This window comes from Caretta caretta, chromosome 10 (assembly GCF_965140235.1).
Source record: "Caretta caretta isolate rCarCar2 chromosome 10, rCarCar1.hap1, whole genome shotgun sequence".
In the NCBI taxonomy this organism is placed as follows: Eukaryota; Metazoa; Chordata; order Testudines; family Cheloniidae; genus Caretta; species Caretta caretta.
In genome coordinates, this window is record NC_134215.1 from 29,001,573 (window position 1) to 29,027,518 (window position 25,946).

A 25,946-nucleotide genomic window follows, 5' to 3' on the forward strand; every position below is an offset into this window, starting at 1 on the left:
GCGCAGCTCGTGGCGAGATTCCCCGCTAGGTGAGCCTCGAGCTGGCAAAGAGGTTCCCTCATGCAGGAGCCTAGAGCTCGTAGAGGAACCTCCCCCTCCTGCGTGGGAGCCTGGAGAGCTTACAGAGACCCCCCCCCCCCCCCAGCTGGCGAGCCCCGCGCCGGGGGATTTCCCAGGAGCCACTCGAGCCAGGTGACTGTGGGTTGCGGGGTTCGCCTCAAGGCTGCAGGGGGAGGCGCAGCTCCTCCCCAGCCGGCGCTGCAAAGCGGCTCTGGAGAGGGAGCGAGATGACCTTCAAGCCCGCCGGGGGGTGGGAGAAGCAAGCGGCGGTGAGAAGAGCCCTGGCGAGCAAGAGCAAAGCGGCCGGCGCTGGGAGGGGACGAGCGGGTCTCCCTGCCAGCATCCCACCCTCCTCCACGCGCCGTTACGCCTGCACCTCGGGATTGGCAGGTGCAGGCAGGCTCCCGGCGCTCTGCTCTTGCTCTCTCTGCTCAGCCATCGAGGGACCCCCTACTAGTCCCATAGGGACCTAGGGTTTGGGGAGAGGCCGTGGGGTGGGGGGCAGGAACACTCCACTCTGTTCAGAAGCACATTACTTGCCATCATGCACAGAAACCATTTGGGGAGAGGGATGGAGCGAGTGTAAAATGGATACTAGCCTAGGAAATAGCACAGCTGCTGGCTTATTACACTAGGGAGATGGTTACAACTTTCCCTGCAAAGGGTTGTCAAAAGCGGGCTCGATAAAAAGCCAACCTAAAAACGGGGCTCCCATGGCAAAACTAGGCAGGGTTTGACACTGCTGCCTGTCTGACAAATAATAATACTTAAGTGACAGGAAGTTGCTGATTAAAATGATGCCTTTGGCAATACTGAGAGATCTTTGCCTATTTTCCTCCCTCCCTCAAAAAACAAATCTTAGAGGAATTCAAATGCTGAATTAACGAGAAAAGGTATTGTAGCATCCCCAGCTCCATGAATTATTGTTAAACAGGTCTGACAGCAGCTAGTTCGGAGGAAGTTTGACAAATAAACAACATCAGGACCTGTCAAAAATAGTGATTTATCAGTTTTAATAGGTTAGGTATTAATTGGTATAATTATCCAATGTTTGTGTGTTGCACACTGTGTGATTCTAGCAAATTAGTGTTATTATGGTTTAATAATAGGCACCTATGAGAGGTTGGGGATGATTTATATAATGACAATTCCCATTTTATTTAAATATATAGATTACAATGAAAAATAGTTAACATTTTGAAGGTCCACATGTCATCTAATTAAAAGAAAAAAACACTGTTTGAATAATTTAAAACCACACCAGATAAAAATGTATGAATACTCTCCCCCTCTGTATCTGTGCAGAAACAGGAGTGGAACTAAGACTTTTTTTTAAGTTAGTTAGCAGCAAAGTAGTACCGGGAACTTTGAGCACTTACACTAGTAAGTCAAAAGTAAATACTTGTGATCCAATACTGCAGTCATTAAGGCATATATCCAACTTTATCCCTGTAAAGTAGTCCCATTGATTGCAGTGGGATTACTCATACAGGTGAAGTTAAACACATGCCTAATTATTTGCAGGATTGGAGCCTTAGTAAACAATCCAGCACATAACCTGTTCCTTCTTCTACTTTAGGCTCAAAATTATGGGCCTGATCCTGTAAACACTGAACTCAGGGGAACTAGTCATGGGTCTACATTTATTCAAGTGCACAAATGCTGGAAGAATTGAGGCATTTTAACCAATTTCCTAGGTGTGAAATAATTTATTTTTGTCAGACATGCAGCAGTGGCAAATTAATGATCTGAAGGCTCATTTTTTAACTCAATGGGACTACTTACATCTGTAAAGTTATTCAGATGTGCATTTTCAGGATCAGAGTTTATATTACCAAATAACTAAAATATGCTCTCTAAAAATGTATGGCCTGACCTTGTAACTTGATCTGTGCAGGCAAATCCCAGCACTTGTGCAGAGCCTTATTGATTTCAGGTGCATCTAGTTGCAGATCAGGACTTTGAGGCTCCTGCATTACTTATGTACCCAAAAACTCACACTAAAGTCCAAATAATGAATTCAATGGGTGCAGAAGAGAAATATAACTGGAACTATAGTGTTATGTTTGTTTTTTAAACAAAAATATTTTACAGTAGTAACCCAGAGTTATCATTGGACACTACAAGACATCTAACAAATCCATATTCATTATGGTCATAAGGAAAAGGAAGGTGACATCAAAAGAAGCTTTAGTATACATGTAAATATAGCAGTAGCATTTCTTTTGTGCTCCACCAATTTTTCTTTTCATAGGGGTGCTCTTAAATGTAACTAATTTTCCAAATTACCTCTGCACATCCCTTCTTATCAATTACTGATTATTCTGATGGGTTTGTGATGTGGACGAATATCTCCAAGTACCTCAGTATTTATGCTAAGACAGAACAGAAATAGGTACTGCAAGCTAAATTTCAGTGCACAACACTACCATTTAATGAGAAATGCTCACGCAATATAAGCTAAATTCTTGGTTCCATTGAAGTTTTCGGAGTTTGGTCATTGGGTTCTATGGGGCCAATCCTGCTTCCATGGAAGTGAAATTAGAGTTTTGCTCTTGACTTCAGTGTCAGTAGCTTTAGGCTCTGCAGAATAAACTATCCTGCTGGCCGATATTGTCTCGTTTCTTTGTTCTCCCCTATCTGTCTGTATGCGCCTGTCATTTCTTTACTAATACTTACACTGTAAACTCTTTGGGAGAGGAGCTCCTAGGGCTCCTGACACTATAGTAATACCAATAATAAATAATAATTAGTAATAAAGGATGATCCAATGGTTAGGATGTTAGGTTAACATTTTGGACACTCAGGTTCAGTTCTCTACTCTGCCACAGATATCCTGTGTGTGTTCTTGGGCAAGTCTCAGATCCTTACAGCTATTTAGGTGCATAACTCCCATTGATTTCAAGATTGGTTTCAATGAGAGTTAGGTACCTAAAAACATTTGAGGATCTAGGTCTTTGTCTCTCTGGGCCTCAGTAATACATTTGTAAATTGCGGGAAACAGTACTTCCCTACCTCACAGGGGTGTTGTAAACATAAATACATTAAAAATTATGATATTATAGTTATGGAGGCCATAAAAGAAGCTAAGTTACAAATTGTACAAATACAGCAGAACTCACAAAACAGGAAGTTTAAGGCCTCTGTCCTACATACACTTTGGCACATACTTTAAGCGTGAGTAGTCCCACTGAGGCCAACTGAACTATTTGTTTCAGAGTAGAAGCCGTGTTAGTCTGTATCCGCGAAAAGAAAAGGAGTACTTGTGGCACCTTAGAGACTAACAAATTTATTTGAGCATAAGCTTTTGTGAGCTACAGCTCACTTCATCGGATGCATGCAGTGGAAAATACAGTAGGGGGATTTTATAAAATATTTTTGTGGATTGGTCTAGGCTGAGGTTGATGGTGGGATGGAAATTGTTGAAATCATGGGAATCCTCAAGGGCTTCTTTTCCATGAGTCCAGATGATGATGTCCTCAAAGTAGCACAAGTAGAGTAGGGGTGTTAGGGGATGAGAGCTGAGGAAGCATTGTTCTAAGTCAGCCATAAAAATGTTAGCATACTGTGGGGCCATGCTGATAATAGCTCATCTTAACTAATTAGCCTCTCACAGGTTGTCTGGTAACTTCCAACTTATCTGTATCTATCTATCTATCTATATCTTACTATATGTTCCATTCTATGCATCCGATGAAGTGAGCTGTAGCTCACAAAAGCTTATGCTCAAATAAATTTGTTAGTCTCTAAGGTGCCACAAGTACTCCTTTTCTTTTTGTGAACTATTTGTGTTTAAAGTTAAGCATGCACCTAAGTGTTTGCAGGATCAGGGCTGCCTGAATAGTCATCAACTATGACAGAGTTTTTCTTTCAGAAGTCCTATAACAATAATACATTTGTGTTTTATATGAATGCTAATTATTTGAAAGAAAAAGTGTTTTCTTTCATTCTGATCTTCATGTCCCCTTTCATATAGCTCCCACTGCATAGAACAGCCTTTCACTTCATGCATATCAATATTGTTCAATCCATTCATTAAGTCTTTCAATGTTGTTATTAATTATGTGTTACAGTAGCACCTAGAGGCCCCAACTCAGATCAGGGCTCCAAGTGCTGTAAGAAGAGACAGTCCCTGTCTTAAACACAAGACAAAGCCTGGGCAGGGAATCAAAGGCACACACAGAAGAAGTGATTTGCCTAGGGTCACACAACAGGCTAGTGGCAGAGCAGAGAATAATGCTTGATGCAGAAATTATTGGACAAGGTTCTTTGGCCTGTGGTCAGGAGATCAGGCCTTAAAATCTATGAATGCCAACCCCTCAAAATAAGATGCAGAAAGTATCAAAGAGGACCTTGTTGTCACTCCCAACGGCGTGTGGGAAAAGATTCTTTTCTCTCAAGCCTCTCAAGGTATGCCTAGATAGCCCATTGTAGCGAGCCTCCTAAACAGGTGTCCTGACTCCCATTCCAGTGCTTCTTTAACTGAACCACACTGACCTTTCCATGTATGATATATCCACACATTATCTTTGGTATCTGTCTGAGTTACACAGTAACTTCTTTAGGGCAGAGAAATCCTTGGCATTTGTAAGCCTTTGTAAAGCACAAAAGATGTTCAAAGCATTCTATAAATAATAATGATGGCAGTTTTATCCTTAAGTGATAATACAATGAAGTCATAATTCTGGGTTACTAACATCTTAGTCATTTCCACAGTAACTGTTTACAAAGGGAAAAACCACAGAATTTAAATGTAATTGTCTAGTCATGCAGGGAGATGAAATGGTTTATAAAGGAAGCATTTTCAATTTAAAAGCAAATTATCAATAACAAGAGAAGAAATAAATGGTAGATAATGAGACAGTCTGCTGAAATGCAATGTTTTGAACAAACTTCCAGACAGGCATTATATCTTTACAGTCCTTTTACAGCCCCCCTTTTTGAATAAAAGCCAATTTTAAGAATTTTGTCACAGTCAGTCACATTTTTCCTCCCAATAAAGTACACTCATGCTTTATCTCCAAATCCAAAAGCATTTTCAAAATTTTATTGGTAACAAAAGTTAAATGTATGCAATGATTTTAAACTAAAAGTAAATCCATACTACTTTGTGATATATTTTCTCTTACTGTTGTTAAACACCTGAAAAAAAGCACATTGTTGTTTGCAGTGCTATTGTAGCCATGTTGGTCCTAGGATAGTAGAGAGACAAGGGGGATGACCTGAAGAAGAGCTTGGTGTAGCTCAAAAACATGTATCTGTCAGTAATAGAAGCTGGTCCAATAAAAAATGTCATCTCACCTACCTTGTCTCTCAAAAAATCACAGTAATGTATGTTTGAATCTGGTGCTGCAATATTTTCTTACCACAGATTTGGGTAAACTGCTCTAAGCAAATTTATGAGTTCATGTTTAATCTGAGTAGATGAGACATTTCCTGCAATACAAGATTGCATCAGAATCAATATAAAAATAACACAGCCTATTCCTTATGAAGAGTTTGGTTTTCAAGACCATCTCCTTCTCTGGGCTTCAGAGCCAGAGCTCCAGCCCAAGCCACAACTTCAAAGTGCTGTCCTAATTACACAGCTATTTTTAGAGCACTTGTGCAAGTTGTGCTACCCAAAGAGTCTTTGACCTGGGCTGGGAGGCTTGCCCTTGCAGGCTGTGTGGGCACACCCTGAGACACTGGAAAGAAAGGAATCCGTTCCTACGGGCTGTTGGGAGTGACAACAGGGTCTACTGCGATACTTTTGCATCTCATTCTGAGAGTTTAGGATTCATAGATTTAAAAGCTTGACCTCCTGACCACAAGCCAAAGAAGCTCATTCAGTAATTTTGTTTGAGCAATAGCATGTCTATTAGAAAGATATACAGACCTGAATTGTCGACCTAAGGTAATGGAGAATCGACCGTGTCCCTTGGTAAGTTGTTTCAATGGTCTATTACTCTCCGTGTTTACAATTTTCACCTTATGCGTAGTCTGAATTTGTCTTGATCCAGCTTCTAACCACTGCATCTCCTGATGGCTTTTTCTGATGGTTTAAAGGGCCGTCTATTATCAGAAATCTCTTCCCCATGTAGGTACATGCAGCTCATGATCAAGTTAGTGATTAACTGGTGCATAGGCTTTATGCTGCCCTCTGCACAGGGGTAGCTTTCCTCTGTGATACACTCCTTCACCTCTGTGGAGAAGAATGGCTTGCACCTCCTTCATCTAGCTGCCAACACAGCATACCTGCTGAGCTATAAGGAACTGTGCATGCTGCAAATCCTACCTCCTGCTTTCCATGGCAGCACTGCATCAGTTCTGCTGATTCAGAATTTGGCTCTTTAGCTGAACTTAGAGCCCATGAAAGGTGCCTGGTTGAAAGCCCTGTAGGAAGAAGTATTCTATCACTGAGATACATGCGTATCAGCAGGGCAAGCTCCGTGTCACAATAACATTATTAATTGTATTGCAGTAGTGCTTAAAGGCCCCAATACATCATGTTAGAAACTGTAAAAATATATAACACAAAGACAGACCATGCCCTGAAGATATCACAACCTAAGGCTGCAATCCTGCAAAGACTTATGAACATCCTCAACTTTAGACAGTGTAGGTGCTTAACTTTACATACAGTGAGTTCTCCGACTAATGCCTCCGATTCAACACATGTAGTTTGGATCCCTTGTGGGCAGCCCCCAAAATCCTGCCCTCTACTTTCTACAGCAGAATTGCATTGGTAGTCCCATGACAGTGTATAAAGCTAAGCATTCTCATTAAGTCTCTGCAGGATCTAGTCCTGAGTACATGTGCTTTAGCCAAAAAGAAAAGGAGTACATGTGGCACCTTAGAGACTAACCAATTTATTTGAGCATAAGCTTTCGTGAGCTACAGCTCACTTCACATTTTCCTGATTAACCTCCGGGGGAGGCGGGGGAGGGGGATGAAAGGATGGTTAATTCCACCTATCCATTTGATTCTCAGCCTCTCTAACTGAGACAGCTAGACCGGCTGTTGCCAGTTATGATTTGTGAAATGCATACCTGTCCACTATGTACTGGACTCATAATAATGAAAGGTTTAGGAAGTAGAAGATTGAGAAAATTATGGGTCTTTCATCCTCTTAATGTACAAGCATACCTGCCATAGTCTTAATAGGAATTGCACACACTGAGAGAAAAATATAAACCTTAAGCATTACCATGGAATATGAACTGCCTTAGGGCTTTGGTAGTTTGGCAACTATTACATTAGTTTCTCACCTGATAATGCTTACATATATGCTGTGTTTCACCTAGATGTAGGAGAAGCCAAAACCTGTCAAGAACTTCATGGGTTCTCATATTCAAAGCTTTTATAACTACCAAATGGCTGTGTCTATTTAGAATGGGACTGAGGAGAGAGAAAAAAAAATTCCAGAAGGTTTGTCTCTCTGTTCTCCTTTTCATGACTACCAAATATTTCCCCCACCTATACCATTGTTATGGCTTTATCCAATGTCATTAGCATGACTTCATAGCTAAAAAATAACCCATCAAGTGTGGGAAAGCTCATTTCATCATTGCTTAGTTTAAAGATTGTAATTTAACACAATGAAGCCTCAATGAAAAGAAAAGATACCCAGCCTCACCTTTTTTTCCTCACTCATATAGAATTACTTTTAAAGGAGGATATTGAACAAACTGTGTTGTGGGGGAATCTCAAAGGAAATTATGTGGTGACCCCACTATTGTCTTAGCTTCACTGTTATTTAAGTGTGTGTTCAATTATACCCCCTTCCTATGTAGCCCTGCCCCCTATTGTTTCTGAAGCTTCTGTGATAAGGGATTATCTCGGCCCTCCCTGGTCTGACTGGATGGTCTGCTTTCAGCCTGGCTTCTTACCTGCTCTGGTGCGCTTGGACCTACTTATGCTAATGCATCTAAGCTTCTGACTTGCCTGTCTCCCAGCTCTGATCTTAGGCTGTGTTTGGGCCTGCTATGTGCCTCCAAAGCAAGTAGCAAGCAACCTTCAGCTGCTCACATCACACAATCTCCTACCAGTCCCCAGCTTCTTCCCCACAGGCCCCTTTTCAAGGGTACGTGGCACAGCTGAATAGTCAGCAGCTGGGTCAGGACTGAGCTCTGTTTCTAGAATGGCATTCCCATCTTCCATTGGGAGGAGGGTTTGCCCCGGCATTCCTGGGTAGAATTTCCTACCAGCTCTCTAACCAATTTTGCAGCTAGACTTAGAGAGGCAAGTTGCTTCCATCTACCCAACCCCTAACCAGCCCCTTCACAGCCATGAGGGTAGCATGTGGGATGAGGTTCCACAGAGTGTAACATGGATTTTCATACATTCATATCTAGTGTAGATTAACATAAGTGTCCTTCCCATTAGTTTATGCTTATATAGCACACTATAATCCAGATTTAGCACTGGGAGTCACTGGTTCCATCTCATCTTGACAACAGACCACTTAATTCAAACTGTACTAGATAATGCAGAAATGTTCAGGGGGAGTTGTTTACAGCAGTTTGCACGGTGATTAAAGAAGCCTTTAGGTACAACAGGCAATATGATGGCAATTGCTCAACAGTAGCGAACACTGTATTCCAGCATAAAGTCATCAACACACATGCTTAGCATAGAGAGCCAGGGAAACTTGTAACATGAAACATTATTAGATATGGTGTATGGTGTTTTGTCATCAGAGCTAGTTGTTGGTGGATTTTGCGATTCTGAGGCAAGTAGATAAGCAGTGATTGTTACAGTAGAAGAAGCTTTAATTGCTACTTGAAATGTAGAAACCAACAAGCAGTTGAAAAAGAAAATAGAGCTAGAGTATGTGAAAGATGATGGGAAGGTCAAAGAGAGCTATTTGTGGGACACAATAATTGTTTTGAATAAAATAGACTAAATAAGTACTGCAGATGCAGTAATAAAATGAAAATTAAGGTTTATCAAGAGAAATTTTATTTCAAGTTGTCAAAATATAAAGAGTCCCTGTATTTACAAGAATGGTTTGAACAGTATACATTAATACACAACACCTTAAAAATTCATAATGTATTTGCAGCACATAACATTTATAACACATCCACAACCACTGCAAATGCATTTACTTTATTTTAAGGGCTTGTAATTTCATTACCAATGGATAAGTGAACATTTAAGCCATTTGCAATGAAATATGCAACCGTAAAGTAAAGTAAATGTGTTTGTGGTAGCTGCTGATGTGTTATAAAAATTTTGTGCTGTGAACACTTCATGAATCATCTTCAAGATAATTATGCATTACTGTATACCTTACTAACAGTCATAATAAATGAATCTCTCCCTCTCTCTCTTTCACACACACACACTTTAATTGACTTATAGGTAACCCTTAAAATAAAACATTACTGTGAAAGTCAAGTCTGGAATGACCTGAGGAAAGCAGTAAGGGAAAGATGGTATCGTGAAATTTATGACAAGACGCAGAGGCACTGTCATAGCACAAGCAAGTAGGGAAATAGAAAAATCACCTCACTACTCGATTCTCCTTCCCATACCCAGACACATGGAAAAGGAAGGGCTCTAGACTGAGGCCTCAATTAAAAATTGAGGCCAAGATTTTTGAAAGTGACTTCTTCCTATACCCAGACTTAAGGGGCCCACCCTCTGAAAGTCAGGCTTCTTTATGATGTCTCAAATTGGGCACTCAAAATTTGAGGCCCCCAATATCACTACTCACTTCTGAAAATCTTGGCCTACGTGTTTCAACCTGGGAGAGCTATAAAAGCAGAAGTTCCTGGTTACAGAGGAGAAGAAAAGAAGGAAGCAGGGATCCAATGACCCCATGAATTTCAGAAAAGGCAATTTTCCACACCAAGGTTTACAGATTGATTTTGTTTTAGACCCAATGGGCTTTTTTGTTTTGTTAATGTAACTTCTCCCACCCTTTCTTTATGAAACAAAGCTTTCTGACAATGTTAGAGAAAGTTCCCCTTGTGCAAAACTTTGCTGTTGGACACCCTGTTGTATGGCTCTGCTCTCTTATGACTAGAAAAACCACAAAGCGAAGATGAGGATTTTGGCACATTCCACTGACTTTGGCACACTGCTATAGTCCACTACTGAGAGAGGTCTATACACAAAGCTGTATCATTCTAGCATCTTTTTGGTTTGTTCAGTGACTTCTATAATGCCTTTATAGGTGTTGGCCTTGTGTCCTGAGCAATTTTTTGGTTGTGTTTGCTCCACCGGTTGGGAGGTTAGCATTGTAGAACTTGATAATTTGGAGTGGATCGTGATTTCAGTTGGATTTCATTTTTCATCCATTAGAGCTTTGTGGTGGAGCGAATATGTGCACCAGAAGTTGAATACATAAATGGTCTTTTCTATGTGTTGTTTAGGAGGCAGCACTGACCCAGATCTGCTCTGCTGGGGGGCTCCTGTGTACATGTAGTAATGGGGATTGTATTGCACTTTGTCCAATTTGTGTAATTGGGTATTAGAACTGGGCTCGAGACTTCTCTCACAAATAGTAAAATGAACTGAATTATAGTGCTATATAGCATTAACAGTAAGTTATTGGGAAATTATATTTACCTAGTGGGTTTTCTTAAGCTGTAGAAACCCAAAAGAGCTTTTCCCTTTAATGTTTTCATAGTCAATCTGAAGCCCCCGACATGTTTATTATGAGGTGCAAGTAAGTATAATTTAGAGTATGTTCAATTTCCTTTTATCTGTCATAAAATTTAAGTCTGTTTGGCTTTTTAGGGGATTATTCTGAAATATGATTCCCCCCCCCCATTGACTTAAAGGACCATTGTATTGCAGAAGATTTCTAGCAGCAGATTTACTTTCTTTGGAGAACATGTGAAGTAGATGATTGCATAACTAGATCAGCATACAAAAGGTATTTTATCTCTGAGTTATTAGCGAGAGTCCTAGGATTGGAGATTGTTCCAATAGGGCTGGTAGTTCATTGTTCTCTGTATGGAAAAGCGTCAAGCTTCTTTGCCCTTTCTTCCAGGAAGTCATTTGTCTGCATTTTGTTTTTATTGTAACCTACATGATGGACTGTTATATGAATTTAATGGTATCATATCTTTCCCCCCTTTTGTTTTGTAGCTATTTAGATGCAGGCCTGGGAGACAGATTAATTCAAAAGCATTTTTAGAATCCACGAAATAGGCAAATATTTTCAATTGTTCAGTTTGTTAAAGAGCATTTCTTAAGGAGGCAGTATGGCAAAATGGCCAGGACACTGGACTGGGATTTAGGAGACCTGTGTTCAGTTTTCAGCTCTGTCATTGGTTTGCTTGGGCAAAACACCTCCCTTCCATTTGCTTCAGTTTCCCCCTCTGTGAAATAGGAATAATGCTATAACCTTTTTTGTGAGGAGCTTTGGGATTTACAGCTCTAGAGCTTTATTATTATTCATCTGTTGAGCAAAGCTAGACTTTCCATTGCTGTTGCTAACCCAGATGCCTTCCTAAGTGCTTGGACTGAGAACACACCTACTTTTGCATGCTGGGACAATTAATTCATCTAACAAAATCTCAGGGAAATGTCTGGATTGGAGGGTTTGGTTAAATAACTTTAGAAGGGTGTTCAGGATGCATTCAGTGCTGTAATGTTTCATTTCATTTGATATATTATCTGGGCTACATGATTTCCTAACTCTGAGTTACTGAAGGTTTTCCTTAATTTTTGTTTTGCTATAAGGGTGTCCAGAAGGCATGGCATCTTCAAGGGTAATTGTTTTTTATTTAGGCTGTTTTGTTCTTGTGAAACCTTCCTAATTTAGATTTATTTGAATTGGCATTGGAAATGATCTGTCCAGATTTTACCATATGAATTGCTGGCTTTACACATTCCAGATTTCTCTGATTTCTCCCCTTCCCCCACCCATTGGAGAGCTAATTTGTAATTCTGCAGTGTACCCTTCTTTACATATGTGCCAAATGTGAAGTTTTAAATGAAAGTAATTTTTTGAATTACCTAAATTCACAGATAATCTGAAAATATCTTTGATGAAAACTACTGGATTCTCAATGGTCCAGTGCAGTAGTTTCTAGGTAGCCCTTGCAGTTCATGAGATATTGGATTTTAAAATGATCACTCATCCCTCAGACTGGCACTGTAGTTTTGGCACTGCTCCAAAATTGAATATAGCAAGTCCTGGAGTATGGAGTAATGTAATTGTCAACCTCTTATCCAACATATTTGGGTCTATGTTTGATAGCAGTGAAGGGATTAAAACAGCTTAACCAACAGAAAACATGGAGAAGCTGTTGCTTAACCAAAGAGAAAAAAAGAAAGAAATTTCCTTGAAATAATTAAATACTGTCTAAAATATTTAGTCATAGGTCCATATTGCTCCAGATGGATTCAGGATGAATAACAGTACATTATATATTGGAAATATATTTCTAAAAAGTTGCAGTGCATTGTTCTTCATTTAAAAAAAAAAGTGCCCAGAATCTCCAACATCTGCAAAAGAATCTCCTTGCTATGCGTGTGTCTAAAAATTAAACAATAATAGTTAAAACAGGCTATACTATCACTTATTTTTATTATTTTTATCACTAGTGTTCATTCTACTGCCCTCATAAACTGGATAGATATTAGAAACAGGTGTATATCCATGAAAGGGAATTGAAATTTACTGATTTCCTGGATTATGCTATTTCAGTCAAATCCTTCATTCATAAGTCAATTGCTGAAAATAAAAAGAGGAGTTCATGAATTGTTCAAGAACTGTCAAAAATCAGTTGTTCGACTGAAGAGTTGATATGGGACCATGCAACCTTTCATCTCTACGCCACCAATTCAAATCCAGCCAAGATCAGCAATGACCAAATTACATCAGTTTGTACACTCAAGCCAGTAGCTAAAGGACAAGTAGCCAAATCACATAATTCAGTGGGACAATGCTGTGTTGGAAGTTGTGAAATGTAAAGTCTCGTTTATCCACCAAACTGCATAAATGGCACGTAGGAGCTAATTTTCTAACCTTTCACTAAACGTAATGCAAATTATACACCCAGTACTTCTTTCATGTTAATAAAATAAAGCTTTTCAAATATCAGCTCATACTAATAACATACCTCTCTGAAAATAAACCTTTGTGGGTTATCCTGGTCTTTGTTAACAATGGCTGAGCTGTGTGAATTACTGGACAATGATTAGGAAACATCTCTCAATAGGGTTTAGTAGTATAATGGATGAGTCCTTTGGCTAGGAAACTTTAAAGAAAGACTTTGCTTTTCCTTAGCCTAGTGACTACTGCCTTCTACTGCTATGCGTGATTAGTTAGGAATTGGACTTCCATGAAGCCAGCAGCAGCGAAGAGGTGCTTTTAGTACTGCATGGTGGAGTATGTTGTTTCTTGCATTTCTTGTAACCTGTGTTATTCAGAATATACTTGTCATGGAGAGATGAATGTGATAAGCTGGGGTACTTGAAATACTTATTGTAAATATGTGTGACTAAAGAAAAGGCATCTTCATATGACTTGGGTGACAGTCTACAAAACTGTCTCTAAGACAAAAAGTGTAGGTATCAACCCTACCTTCCTCATGGCGGGAGATAGGTGATATTCAGGGAATCATCTGTGCCAAAGATTTTGCCCCCTTGACCTGCAGCAATTTTGGTCTACTGTCTTTCAGGGTATACCCCATCCCTAGGCTTCAAAGCCAAAGCCATAATGTCTAGACAGCAATGTTTTGCAGCACAAGCCTGAGTCTGCCAACCAAGACTCTCTGCGTAGATGTACTCTTAGGCACTGCAACTGTTTAAAAAAAGTTTGCAAAATTTTTTAACATGCAATCTTAATATAGTTGTAGCTACTGCTCCAGCTATGTTTGGTTTGTGAGAACTGTGTTAAAGCAGTCAATTATAACGGATTGTGGTCAAACCGTGGCAAAGTCTAGAACTAGCTGCAGTTCTTCAACACCTGCCAAAGCTTTCCTTCTAATATATATTTCCAGCAACTCAATTAAAGTAGAAAACCACACTTGAACTTCATGTTTAAAAACAGATGGTTGTTAAGAGTTTGTGAATTACCTTCATGAATTGTCTTTATGCAAATAAGGGACAGATGTTAATTGGAGAGCTGCTTGAAATATTGTAAGGGGTTAGCCAGTTATGTTTTTGTTGAATAGGGTTAATAAAAAAATTAATACCCTCTCCTACAGTCTATTATATAAACTTAATTATGAGTCAACAAAGGGTTAATGAATCTAGCCTATAGTTGTTTTACACAGAGGAAAAACAGATTGTGATGGGCCAATGGAGACTGAAGGTAAAACTGATTTAAGTGGGAATCAGGTGCCAAAGAACTTTTGAAAATCACATTAGATGCCTTTTTTGCATCTTTAGGCATCTAAATACCTTTAAAAATTTGGCCCTTAGGAGCCTAAATCCCACTGACTTTCAATGAGATTAAAGAGCCTAGTTCCTTTTGAAAATGAGACTTAAGTACTTTGGAAAATAGTGCCCACAAACTTGATTCAATAAACTTTTATTGACTCAGCTACATTTTTACAAGTGGGAGGAGCTTTTCCTTTTCCTTAACCCTCTTCAATAGAAAGATCATTTGTTTTTCAATTAGCATTCATCTCTGAAAATATTTCAAACAGTTCTCCAGTTAACATGTGCCCTTTATTTGATTGCAAGGGGGCTACTTGCAGAGTAAAGTACTAATCATTAAGAGTATGTATAGCAGAAACAAGCCCTGTGTTGGAAAAGATATAACATTTTCTGGAAAGATAAGAGGTTCAAAGCTTTTACACTTCTCATGCCTGCAGATGTAAGGACTGAATCTGAGATCCAAAGGCAGAAAGAGTTGCGGTTCAGTCTTTATCTATACCCCACTTGAGCTTAAATCCTTATTGCAGGAAGGAAGTCAAATTTTCCTGCTGAGTGGAGATTTTTTTTCCCCGTGTGACAGCTGGCCAGCATGCATACCTCTATTACATACAAACTTTTTTCTCTTTTCATCTGTATATAGTAGATTTGCATTCCCTGTAACAGCAAAGGAAGAAGCCCATAGAACTGGATTTGGAGCACAGCACTGGGGAAATGTTGCTGAGTGGTTAACATTTTGCCTGTTTGTAGGAGAGAACACCACAGTGAGATGGAAATGAAAGGCCAAGACTTTATACCCCATATAGCAGGGAAGAGCTAAATCCTGTGGCAAGATCCATTGGTTTCTTTGGCAGTCTGGAAATAAGTGGCACTTAAAGTCAACAATGGAGATTTTTACCAAATTAAATATGTAATTAATTCAATTATATTAATAGAAATAGTATAATATAGTGAGCTATTTTTTATGTATTGCGTATACTTTCCCCTCCATTTTTAACATGTCAGTCTTTTGTGTTAGCAATGCAAAAGTGCATCATACGAATTATCAGGGGAAGCTGATGGTTTTGTTAGCTGGGTGGAAAGCAATGAAAAAGGCTTGGAAACTGGTTTGGGAATATGGAATATATACATTAGAGGAATATTTTTGCTAAAGTGATCAGCAGTGAAATAATTAATACTGACATTTAAGTGGTTATCTTTAGGTTCCAGAGTTAGCAACCCATGGAGGCAAATGGTGAAAATTCATATCCCGAGAAACTATTGTTTCTGGCTTCTTGTAGACTCAGGAAGTCAATATGGCAATAGTTTCCAGTTACATGTTGAAGATTTCCTCCTCAGTTGTGAGCACTTTCCAGCACCTTATGTTGTCATTTATCTCAGTGCAAAGTGAGTGCATAGAAGGCATAAAATGCTACCAGATCCGAATTGTAACATTTTATGTACCCTTTGCATTGGGAAAAATGAATACACAAGGGACAGGGCAGTGGCAAATCAGGCCCTAATTTTTATTATACAATGTAAGATCAGATTCTGGGGCTCAGTTCTCTATGGCACGTTCCAAGGCAGTGAATCGTGCTGAGAAAATCAGGATGTGGACTCACATAAAACAGGATGTGCCTTTAACACTGACATTGTGAAAACCCAGCCTACAAAAAGGTTACAGTACAAAGACATCCTTCAGAGATGGCTGTTGTGCTGTGTGGAACACCCAGACTGTTTATCACAGAGCTAACTCTGTGGAGTTAAAACACCTGAGTATATCTTTTGGGCCAGATACTGGCCCTGACGCCATCTCCTTTGTGCTGCTCTGTTATCCTGAAGCCTCACACAGCCCAGAGTTAGGCACCAAGTAGAGCTCCGCCAGATTGTGGATAAGGCTCTCTACATACCAAGGTTAACCGTTTCTGCCTGAAAAATATTCTCTCCAGACTCAGTACTCAATCCCTAGCCAAGACATCAAGTCCCCGCATCACAAAGATAAATTAGATTGAATTTAGATATTAAAGAATTCAATGAAAGTCATACTAGTGGCAGTTAACTTTTAGAATTAAGCAACCATGAAAGTCCTCTGGAGGAGTGTACTTCTAGATTTATCTCCCGTCACACTAACTCACTCCCACTCATAGCTCTGTAGTGCCTTCCTGCTTTTTACCACATTCAGTACAAACTCTGTGTCCTCATTCTCAATTTCGCTCCAATCCAAATCTTTGCTCTCATTTCCTCCTACTTTCTCTCTTGTTCCCTACATCCTTTCCAGTTGTGGCTCCTGTCTGGGGTCCTTATTTCCCCATGTTCTATTCTTTCCTATCTCTCCTTACAACCTCTTACTTCTTCTACCTTCCTTCTATATCCTCCAGTTCCTGACTAAATCCCACATATTTTGTGAAGCCTTCCACCATATCTTTCCCTCACTATTCCATGTCTACATTATATTCCTGTGCATTGTAATAATTCCTAGATTACTGTCATTCATCTTTTTCTTTTATGCAGTCTGACTCCATCCAGGGACAGTCCTTCCTAATGGTTATGGTCAATGCTGATGGGAACAGCTTAGAAGGTAACAGCTTAAGGTTATGATTATGCTCTCACACTGCTTTTATACTTGTATAAATCCATTCTAGTCAGTGAAGCTACTCCTTATTTACACATGTGCAGGAGGAATCAGAAGTGTTTTGAATAACACACTAAAAACTCAGTTAATATTATAAAAACACATGCCCATTTGCATGTAAATAGCTTACCACTAGGTAAGGTTTGCATTTATGAGAAGCAAGGAACAAAACTGCTATACATATAAAGAAATGTAAAATCTGATTTATTTTATTACAGCAGGTTAATAATAGAAAGAATATTTCCTGCTACTCAATAAATAAGCAGGAAAAAGGAGTCTAGATCTAGTCCCAGGTCATATAAAACATAATTTAAAGACTATCAATATGTTGTGGGAGCCGGAGGTAGTGACACAAACCTGACTTACATTAAGCAGGCACTAGGCATCTGAGCTGCATAAAGGGCCCCCTGATAATCAATGACAAAAGAGTAATCTCAATGGGGTTTTCATTACACACTAAGACGGCTCCAGCACACTCTGCTTATCCAGTCATTCATCTCTGCCAGCAAGAGGTGGCTTTGGAAAATTAAGAGCGTCTGAAGTTATATCATATTGTCAGAAAATATTGCATTATTTTGTATTTTTAAAGGATAAAACTAAAAGCTGGTTAGAACAATTCTGAAATGTATTGAAGACCAAATCATGTTTAATTTGGATCATCATTAAACCATGCATCACATCAGCAATTTCAATATCTCTCTACTAGTTAAAAAAATTCTTTTAGGTCTAGCTGTTTGCCCCTCCATCTACAGAGGAAAAACCCTGGAGGGGCAGAAGTAGGAATTTCTATGTAGTTCATTTGGCAGAATTCTTGATTCAGGATATCCTTTGAGGGTAACCATTTCTTGGTTCAGATATGGAACATAGCTTACAAATATTGTGAGCCTGAAAATCCACAGTGCAATCTCAACTGGTCATAGTGCTGCTGTGGAAAGAGATAGATCTTCTGTGCAGCTCCATTGATGCCTCTGTTCTCCAGACCTAGTACATCTCTCTCTGCTTTGGATATGCATAACTATACTTCCCATTCTGATGAGGGTAGGTGCTGTGGAAGGAAGTTAATACAGCTGCTGTTTCCTATTTGAAGGGAACGTGCCATGTATGCTGCTCCCTGGTCCCATTCCCATCTCATGATCACAGCCTAACACTATGCAGTTTTTATATAATGCTTTTCATCTGTAAATTGCAGATTTTAAAAAGTATGGTAAGTACTATGATGCTCATGTTGAATATGAATAAACTGAGGCACAATAAGATAAAGCACCATCCTTAAGGTCCCACAGGAGCACAGTGGCAGAGTTGAGAGTAGAAACCAGATTTCCCTGAGGTTGCCACTTGTCCAGGTTTTCCCAGGATCAGTCCCTTTTCTGAGGTAGCTGTCCTGGGAAATCTGTAAGGGTGCGCAGTACACACTGCCAGTTGTCCAATTTTATGGGCTCAGGATCATACTGGGTATCCTTGTTTTTTGTACCACAGAGGCAGCAGCCACAGATCTAACTGTCATTTGAATGACCTATCTGTTGGAACCCTATACACCTTCCATTGGACAGAATACTGTTAATTTGTAGGCTGTTCTATGGACTTCCAAGATGGTGGCAAGAGCATATAACAGGGCCATTGATCTCCCTTCTGCCATTTTTCAGACTTTTTATTTCTTTTTTCTCTACTTTACTCTCTTTCTCCATCCATAGTTCATAGATTCATGAATTTAAAGGGACAAGATGGGTGAGGTAATATCTTTTGTTGGATCAACTTCTGTTGGTGAGAGAGTCAAGCTTTCAACCTAATACAGCGTTTTTCTTCAGGGACTATTTTTGTCCTCTAATCCAACCTTCTGTATAACTAGAGTTCCATGTTCTCAGTTTTTACCAATTTTCACCAATACTTTTTCGGGGGGGGGGGTGTTTATTAAAGAAGTTCAGTTTTTACTGATTTACACCCGTTTATCAATCCATTGAATATTTTTTTCAGGTACTCATTTTTGTTAAACACTAATGCTTTATGCATTGTTGTGTCATGCAGCTCTGAGACTGAAGCAGTTCCACAGTGTAAAAAATAGAACACACAGACACGGTGAAGATTGGAAAATCAAACAATGTTAATATTACAAAAGGAGACAATGCTCATTTCTTTGACTCTCTTTAGTGTGGAACTGAATTTAAACAATCAATCCTCCACAGATATAGCTAGAATAAAGATCTAAACATGGGGCAGAAATGCAAATCTATGCCTGAATACTAACAAGAAAATCAGTGCTTAAAAATATTCAAGAAAAACAAAGATAGAAGTGAAGAGGATGCAGTACGCTGCAAGTACTGCAGTATTGAGGTCAGTGCTCACACTGACAGAATAAAGGAGCATGTCACAAGCAAACGATATAAGAAGCTTAAAGAAGAAAGTGAGCTTTGGGATAAACAGTCAGTATCAGGAGCTTTCACCAGGACTTTAATGAAAGAGAAGACACAGCATGATTGTGTCAATGCATGTTCTTTGTTTTGCAAGACAACCACTGTTAATAGCAGCAGGGCCTATTGGTGACCTTGTGCGACAATACTGTCAAGCAGCAAAAACCCTTCCTAATGCAGACAGCCCAGCTCATAAGTATCCACAAGAAAATGATGATGTTTTGGTATCTAAACTGATGGAACAAATTGATAGAAATGTGGTGTCTAGTCTGATTTTTGGCAAGTCTACTGATGTTTTGTACCATCCAATTCCTGGCCTTTTGTTTTTGTTTCTTGATTTCAAAGTGAATAAACCCACATTGTTTTATGCTGATGTGACAGTCATACCCTCTGCTGACACCTGTTTTGTTGATGCAGTAATAACAGACATGTTTGAGATGTACCAACTAACTTTGAAAAATGTGGCCACAACTAACACAGATTCTGCTTCCTACCTACATGGCTAAGTTTGCACAGAAGATTAAATTCAATCAGAAACCAGAGCTGCTACGTATTACCTTCTACTGTTCATCTGATTAACGTTGCGTTTGTCAGCAGCTACTGCTATCGAAGAAATGAAAGACATGAAATCTTGCACCACTGAATTTGGGGCTGTTTTCAAGCATGTGAACAAGTTGAAGGCTTTGTTTTACACAGTGCAAGATGAGTGAAGAGCAGACTGCCAATTACCTACCCTTGTTGTGCCACATCGGTAGACGATCTTCTACTTTGCTGCCTGTCATGTAGATAATGCATGGATTGTGCTAATGTGTCTCCTAGATCATTCTGCGTTTGTTGGTTCTGAAGCAGAAACTTTGAAGAGTCTGGTAAATAGCCAAAATGACCGCCAGATTCTGTGCACCAATGTAATGTTCACTGTTGAAAACTTGGAATCCCCATGTGACACACAAAAAAACACTGGAGTTTTCTCTGACTACTGCCAACATGTTTTTCAGTACAGACATTTACTAGATCCTGACAATCAAAATCTCATCTGAAATGAGCACAGAAGCTGCACGAGAAACATACAGTGAGAAAACCCAACTGTTTCTGAAATCGTTCCAACCCAGGAACACGAGAAAACCAAAAAACATTCAAAACCTTCAACACAATGCTCTACAAGAAATGGGAGACAGCTGTGACCTGTAATCTGAACCCCAAAGTGTTTGGTGCTGAAGATGCTGACATTTTGGAATGTCATCTAGGTGTTGCACCCATTCCTCAAGGTGAATTTTGCAGTGTACTATGACTGTTATACCAGAGTGTTTCAACCAGTTACCACGAAGATTAAATTTCAAATCTGAAAGGGGATTTTACTACGTACATGAACATGCCTAACCCTGACAATGTGAAACTCAGTGTGGTGGCCTTTTGGAACAGTCATCAAGACACACTTCTCAACTTCAGCAGACTGGCATGGTGAGCTTTGAATGCACTAATTTGCGCAGTTGGAATATCTCCAAGACAGCAAGAGGCTTAACATGAGTGAGGATACTTTGAAGAAAATTATGTGACTGTGCACAAACCAGGATTTTTAGAAAAAATTACTAGTGTTGAGGGAGACAAAATATACATTTGTACATGAAAAAAATAATTATATGGTAGTAAAATATGTATAATATGAAAGGAGTTTATTTGTTCTTCTTTTTAGCCCAGTTTTAATGTTTGGAAAATAAGTACTAAAAAATTCCACGATTATTTTTTTACAAATAATAACTGAAAACATGGTATACTATGTATAACATAGGCAATAGAATTTTATACTGTATTTTCTTCATCGAGCCCATAAATTCATTTTGAACTATAGCATGTCTTTTAAAAAAAATCCAGTCTTGATTTAAAGACTTCAGGTGATGGAGAAACTACCATATCATGAGGGAAGTTGCTTTAATGGTTGATTTCCCTTACTATTAAAAACGTGCACCTTATTTCCAGTTTGAATTTGTCTAGCTTCAACTTCCCGCCATTAGATAAATAGTTATATGACTATTCTTGAATACAGATTGTTACTTAAACAACATTTACCATAATATAGAGGAAAACATTAGATATAATTTATTCTTTGGTAATACTTAGATGTGATTCTTTTTTTTCCCCTAGTAATGAGTGGAAGTTGGATTTTTTTTGCAATGCTATACTTGAAAAATCACTTTGCATCTGCTTAAACCCACAAGAAGTGCACTTTGCGTTATCTGACATTTTTATGGCAAAGTACTGTGACTGAAACCTCCAAGGTATTAGTTATTATTGGTTACTTAAAATATTTCGGCAAATTTTATTGCTTCATCTTGTATTCACTGAAATAACATTAGTAATGATTAAATCTTTTGAAGTTTATACAGACAGAATACATTTGTATTATGAGAATCTAAGACGTTGGGACACAGATTTAGGGGCCTCAAACACATTCAGTGTTTGATGGGAAACTATAATGTAAAGAAATAATATTATGAAGGTAGACCATGTCCCATCTGCCCTTAAATTATTCTGTCCACCATATGGAATTCTGAAAGAATTTACTTTCCAATTTAATTAGTGTATTCCCAGTACCACCACATTTTACTAAAGAGAGAACCCAGTCCCATGCCCACTGAAACCAATGGGAATGTGACCGTGGAATCCCACAGATGCAGGGTTTGCCCACCCTCTACAGACTCTCATTATTTTTTCTTTCTCAAATTATTTTAAGATATGGTTCTTGGTAATGCGGTTCATGTTTGATGGTTTTTTCCCTGCCTGTTGGGATTAGTTTGCTTTTGCTATTTTCTGGACTGGAGTTTCTGTTTAAATGTCAGTCCATGTACATTTGCCTATTATTTTGAGAGGTCAGAAAAAATGGCAAGACTCAACCATTCAATTAATAATAAAAAAAGAAAATGTTGGGAGACTTGATGATGACCCCCATAATGACACGACTTCATTTGACTTTTTAATATTATATTATGTTTGCTTTCATGCTATGGACTTAAAATAAATCTCTCTTCCCACTCACACTTTTCTTATGCACCTTTATTATATGTTAAAGAGTTGTGGTTGGACTGCGTTTTACACACACATGCATGTGTACAGACACATGTTTTTATCTATTTATCATTTTATTATAATAGCATCTGTAATGGCCTGAGCAATTTGGCAGAGATTAGGACTAAAACATATTCTTCTTATTTAAATGTCTGACATACATACTATGAAAACAACAGGTCAAATTCCTGGTGTAACTTCAGTGTTGTTAATGGAGTTATGCAAAGGATAAGTTTGCCCCCACAAGTTGTTCTCACATAAGTTATGTAATTATACTAATCAAATTAACTTTCAAACAACATTTTGCTTTCAGCGGAAATGTGAAACAATTGCTCTCAACGAGTTGCTGTACACTCACCCAGAACGACTCCCAGACATACGATGATGGCAGCCCCTTCTCTCATTCCTTTCCTACCTTCTCAAAAGAAAATGGGCAGGTACATCACTGAAAATAGTCATTTGGCCTCCCATTGTATGTTTTTCCCAACTGATTGTCTCCACTGTCCCTTCGTAACCCATTTATCTTGTTGTGGCCATCTTTTAGATCACAGTGCTTTATGGAATACTTTGCCATCTCAATTAATTGTACACAAGTTGACTAAACAGATACACCTAGCTTACAGCAGACCTTCTGCGGCAGAGCAGTTTCTAACTTATGCCCTGCTTCTTTAGCCAACATGTATATGATTATGGAAAGACTGGAGTAAACACAAGTATTTACTGTGGCAATGCCTGCATCACTAGATAGAAATACACATCTTCTCAGACTTGCACAATGCCTAATACAAGCACAACATTTAACTTATATTAATTGCCAGTCCATAGAAACAGTAATATTCAAGCTATCGATTTTATGACATAGCTTAAGGGAAAAAAAGTTGCCATATATCATTCCACCCAAAATACAAAGGTCAAATGATATTAATTAATGCAGCTACATAATCCACTGGAGCTAAATGGGTATTCTGAAATAGCTCCATGATTGAGAACTAATGCCTCATTAATCTTAAACATATCAACCTGAGAACATCAGTAAAGTCAAACAGAATAATGACTGGCATTACATCGAACACAACTTACCACTTGCAGCAATACATTTGTATGTTAGAAACTCTTCAGAAATGCCCTGTGACCTGACTATAACAAAATGGAATAGGGGGAGAAAGCTGCATGTATGCTACACTGACACATACATACTTCATGTATATTGTGCAGAAAGGCATGCAACGCTTTCTTGTGTTTATAGTTACATACTGTAACTATGCAAGGAAGGAAAACCTGATGAATTTATACAAATACAAGGAGAGTACAACAAGATGCCCTTCTAGCTATCTATCAGTGCAACCCTATGGTTAGTTATCTTGTGTACAAGAAGGAAGAGAAGCAGACTGGCAACAGAGACACTCGTTCAACATCTTGGGAATGAAGTGTAGTGCATTCATTTCAATTTAGAAAGGACTGCCCTCTTAGACTTATGAGTGCACCTAGCAAGGTAGAAGAATAGCAACCAGGTACAGCAAAAATATTGTTTAGCCAGGATCTGTGGCAGTCACAGAATGTTTATCTGTAGCTGGCAGCAAATTAAGACATTCAGCTCTACAAAAGATTATTTAATTGCAGTTCTTTTACTTGAGCATGTGGCTGTGAACAGAAATTACTTATTGATTACCCCTCAACTTAGAACCATTTGGGGCACTTCAGTATACACCACGGGTGGGCAAACTACAGCCCATGGGCTGGATCTAAACCAGCTCTTGACCTCCTGCTGGGGAGTGGGGTCTGGGGCTTGCCTTGCTCTGGTGCTCGGGTGCTCCAGCCGGTGAGCAGGGTTGGCAGCTGCTCCACATGGCTCCTGGAAACAACTGCATGGCCCTGCTCCGGCACTCCAACAGGGGCACAGAGTTGGGGGCTGCTCCATGTGACTCCTGGAAGCCATGGCATGGCCCCCCTCCGATGCTCCAGACAAGGAGCAGAGTCATGGACTGCTCCACGCAGCCCCTGGAAGCAGCAGCATGGCCCCCCTCCGGCGCTCCAATGGGAGCTGCAGGGGCGGTGCCTGTGGAGGGGGCAGTGTGCAGAGCCGCCTGGCCACACCTCCATGTAGGAGCTGGAGAAGGGACATGCCGCTGTTTCCGGGAGCCTCTTGAGGTAAGCACCGCCTGGAGCCTCTCCCCATGCCCCAACCCCCTGCCCCAGTCCTGATCCCCTCCTGCCCTCTGAACCCCTTGACCCCAGCCTGGAGCACCCTCCTGCACCCCAAACCCCTGATCCCCAGCCCCAACCGACAGCCTGCACCCCCAGCTGGTGCCTGCACCCCTTCCCACACCCCACTCCCCTGCCCTAACCTGGAGACTCCTCCCACACCCTGAACTCCTAATTTCTGGCCCCACCCCAGAGCACGCACCCCCAAGCAGAGCCCTCACCCACTCCCACACCCCAACCCCAATTTTCTGAGCATTCATGGTCTGCCATACAATTTCTATTCCCAGTTGTGGCCCTCAGGCCAAAAAGTTTGCCCATCCCTGGTATATACTCTATGTAGTCTTTTCACCCTGGTCACAATCCAAACACCATTGGCATCAATAGCAAGACTCATGTCGACTTCAGTGGTTAGGGTCAGTTCTCTGAAAAGGGCTAAAGAGTTAGGAGGCAATTTCACAGCTTTAATGGTCAGGTTATATGTGATGCCAAATATTGAAAACAAATATTCATATAATGGCTGCCAGACTGGAGACTAAACCAGAGACCTCTCTAATTGAGATCATGAATCTCAACAGCTTGAGCTAAAAAGCAGATGACTGAACTTGGGGGCTAACAGATCACATCTTCTGTGGATCAGACAAAGAGGTGGTCACAATACACACTGACCAGTGGGCTATACTTGCACGAGGTATACTGATGTCCAGCTATGGCATAAACATTTTGCAAAAGACATAGCTCAGGACATTAGAGACACAAGGTGGCTGAGGTAATATCTTTTATTGGACCAACTTAAGTTAGTGAGAGAGACAATTTTAGAGCTTACAATTTTAGAGCTCTTCTTTGGCTCTGGGAGACTTACTCAGAGTGCCACAAGTAAATACAAGATGGAACAGATCATTTAGCATAAGTAGTTAACACATTTCAAGAGGTTTCAGAGTGGTAGCCATGGTAGTCTGGATCAGCAAAAAAAAACGAGGAGTACTTGTGGCACCTTAGAGACTAACAAATGTATTTGGGCATAAACCCATGAAAGCTGCACATTGAACAGATGTTTTCAGAGAACTACCCACAGTGACTCCAAGCTCTCTTTCTTGAGTGGTAACAGCTAATTTAGAGACCATCATTTTGTATGTATAGTTGGGATTATGTTTTCCAATATGCATTACTTGTATTTATCAACACTGAATTTCAGCTGCTATTTGTTGTCCATGAGATCAGTTTCATGAGATCCCTTAGTGACTCATCACAGTTGGCTTTGGACTGAACTCTTTTGCGTAATT

At 39.7% G+C, this 25,946-nt stretch overlaps 1 protein-coding gene and 1 long non-coding RNA gene across 20 annotated transcripts in view; one reads left to right on the forward strand and one right to left on the reverse strand.

Moving 5' to 3' along the window:
* Positions 1 to 22,377, forward strand: LOC125644342 (uncharacterized). The gene is made up of 3 exons (XR_007358971.2): positions 1 to 29; positions 16,879 to 16,945; positions 19,022 to 22,377. It is a non-coding gene; the product is annotated as an uncharacterized LOC125644342 (long non-coding RNA).
* Positions 1 to 25,946, reverse strand: part of RBFOX1 (RNA binding fox-1 homolog 1) — a 2,443,894-nt gene that overhangs the window by 1,582,900 nt on the left and 835,048 nt on the right. The gene's annotated exons all lie outside the window — the stretch shown is intronic.